General features: G+C 36.6%; 1 long non-coding RNA gene across 1 annotated transcript; it reads left to right on the top strand.

The window, feature by feature from the left end:
- The first annotated feature begins 668 nt into the window (after positions 1–668).
- Positions 669–2,741, top strand: LOC110940620. Its single transcript, XR_004863828.1, has 2 exons — positions 669–752; positions 2,124–2,741. It is a non-coding gene; the product is annotated as an uncharacterized LOC110940620 (long non-coding RNA).
- The last annotated feature ends 542 nt before the right edge of the window (positions 2,742–3,283 follow it).

Genomic DNA, 3,283 nt, shown 5'->3' with positions numbered 1-3,283 from the left:
CAGTTTTTAACATCGGTCCATCCAATGACCATTGTATGTTATAACATGGACAATCAATAATCATAAACAAATTATCTTAAAGTAAGTTTCATAAAGCACAAGTACACAAATTATATAACACTACAAAAACTAACTTGGGTTACCATAGGCTTATAAACCATCGTGTCTGTACAAACACACCATTTAAGATTTTGACTTAATAAGTTACGTGAAAACCCCTTATAATATTATTCTCCAAACCTATTCTTATCACCATGGTTGCAAAAATCGCGACTAGCCGGCGATTAATCGCTGAGTAGTCGCTAGTCGCCCATCAACTGAGTAATTTTCAGCTAATCAGTAAAAAAATCGCTAGTCGGCCCTAATCGCGACTAGTCGGTCGGGAAAAATCGGAAAAAATCGGGAAAAAACAAAAAAAAAATCGGAAAAAATAAGAAAAAATCGGAAAAAATCGGAAAAAACACATATTCCGGCCAAAACCTCCCAGATTCTGATTCTGGTCAAAACTTGTCCACTTAAAAAAATTACGTATAAAAATATATGTATATATGTATAAAAACATAAAATTATACATAAAAAGTCCGATCCGATTAATCCCGAGTAATCCCGAGTAGTCGCTAGTCCCTACCTCACCGACCCGCTAGCGACTAGCGAGTTCTCCAACCTTGCTTATCACATCCCAACCGCCCAGACTTACCAGGCTTCAAACTCTCTTCATCCAAATCCATCCACTATGAATATTGATATTACAGGTACATCATTTTTACTCTGTTCATTTGATTTAACTCTGTGCAATTGATTCTAATCTGTTTACTTGAATCCTCCATTCCTTTTTCATGTTTTTCCCTTTATTGATAGGCAATTAGGGTAATTTTTTTTTAATTAGGGCAAAATGGTTCGATCTCTCCACTTGAATCAGCATTAAGGTACCCTTTATATCTATTCCTCATATCATATCACTTGAATTAAGATTTGGATAGCGTTATATTTGTTCCTCATATCATATGCATATAATTATGTGTTTATGTATGCAAACAATTTTCGGCAAATTGGTTCTTGCTCTCAATTTGAATCACAATTAGAGTAAACTTCATATTTGATACCTATTTTACCAACAATGATTTTCTGTTTAACTTTTTCCTTACGCTCTATGTTTGTAATATTGTGTTTCCATATGAAATTCATTTCTTCGTAATAACCGAAGCGATCCGTTTGTAAAAGTTAATCAACCATCTTATGAATTGGTCTGTTGATTCATCACATCGGTAAACCATATTGTAAATAAACTAAATCAATAAATAGCCACATCATCTTTGTTCCGCGTCCACTTCTTTGTTTTAACCAAATCCATTTCCTTAATCTTCGTTCCTAAATCAAACCCAATCCACCCTTCATTTACGTTCGACATCATCAAAGGTAAACATTTTTTCATGATTTTTGTTTATATCCTTTTTTGAATAACGATTATCATGTTCTTCTTGAATCCGCCTACTTTTGAATCAATTCAATCATGTCTTTTCATGATTGTCGTGTTTTTTTTTGGCATTTAGAAATTCTTCTTGAATGTTTTTTTTTTTTTTTTTTGAATCCGGAACAGACTTTTTTTTTCCATGTTTATGATTATTTTTTAATCTGCAAATACATAGTGATATTGGGTAATCATTTTAAGACATTTAACTTTTTACTTTGTTCAATCAATTCACACATACGTGTTTTGTATGTTTGTAGTTATTTTTTCTTCTTGAATCGTGACGTCAAGATCTGTTTTATCATATGCAGTTTATAGTGATTGATTACAAATACAATTTCAAACATGCATGTGTTTGCAATCAAACGAAAATGATGAATTTGAATTGGCTTATATGACGTGCAAACATATACATAGTCATTAGATACAAAGAACATGTATGTATATTGTTTGTGATTTTATAGCAGAGTGTAGAGATAGAAAAACATGTGTGTTTATTTGTGTTTTTTGAGAGATGAAGGAAAAAGGTTTTTCTTGGGTCGATGTTTCTGTTATTGTTATCAAAATGTTTATAATTAGAGGAAATATTAAATTTAGGTTTCGTTGTATCATCCTATTTATTTTTTGTCAAAGAGTTTTGTGGTGGTTTTCAAAGGTTTCTATGGCGGTTTGACAAAGGAAGAGTTGCGACAGTTCCAGTAGTGATTAATAACGGTGGCATGGTGTGCCGGTGGGGAGGCTACAGTTTCCCCTCGATTGGGCACTACACCGCTCTAAATGAGACTTGCACCTGCCGCCGGTATTCTCAATAGATGACATGTGTAGATTGTCTAGGGAGAGGGGGGTTGGCTCGCCGATATTGGTGTGAACTCACGCCGGCTATTCTTTTCAGGTTGAAACGATGATGGCGATGGGGGTAGTGTGACGGTGGTCGCAGCTCTGCCATCGCTTTGGTGCGTCACCTTTATACGCCGTGCTCAGTGGCGAAGCTTGACCCGAATGACGGGGGGTCGAAAACGTATATACCCAAAAATTTCTATACGAAAACTACATATATAACACTACTGAGTGAAAAGTTTGGGGGGTCGGACGCCCCCTCCCGCCCCTGGCCGACTCCCCATCCTATCCAACGGTTGTTTGAGGTTGGGTTGAGTGGAACACACATGTATTTGTTTTAGATCTTTAGCCATATTATGGACAATTAGTTTTAAAGTTTCATGTTCTTACAAGGAAAAAATCATGTTGGTGCACTTGTGTCTGTACTTTGTCTGTATTCGGTCTGTGTATAAACGATGTCCTAAGTTAGTCTGTTAGTTGACCAAGTCAACTATCCTCCTAGTTTGACTTGGCCAATATGTTGTAATGTAAAATGTCTGAGTCGAAGGATAAGGGATCGAAGGATGATGTGGATCCTTCGATCCCCACGAAAGATATGCTTCGAACTATGGAACTCGAAAGATTACCTTTCGAGGTTCTTGCTGATCCTTCGATAGCTTTGTATTCGAAAGATGATCCTTCGGATCATCTATCGGATCCTTCGACCAGACCTGCTGTGTATGGGTATAAATACCCATGCAGTGTGTTGGTTTCAGTAGACACAAGACAGAAGATAGATGCACACTTAGAGAGACACAAGGCAGACACCAAGAGAGAAAGAAAAGAAAAAGAAAATGTGGCTGAATGAAGTTGCAAAATTCGACCAAATGAAGAACGTGTCAAAATTTGGTCATTATGGTTTTTGATCGGGTCCACAGGAACGAATGAAGTGAAATGTGTGCCGATGCCTTGGCGTGGATTGAACATCCACACACCATT

Source organism: Helianthus annuus, chromosome 1, assembly GCF_002127325.2.
Source record: "Helianthus annuus cultivar XRQ/B chromosome 1, HanXRQr2.0-SUNRISE, whole genome shotgun sequence".
In the NCBI taxonomy this organism is placed as follows: domain Eukaryota; kingdom Viridiplantae; phylum Streptophyta; class Magnoliopsida; order Asterales; family Asteraceae; genus Helianthus; species Helianthus annuus.
The sequence above is the reverse complement of the archived record's forward strand: the minus strand, read 5'-3'. Positions and strand labels throughout refer to the sequence as shown.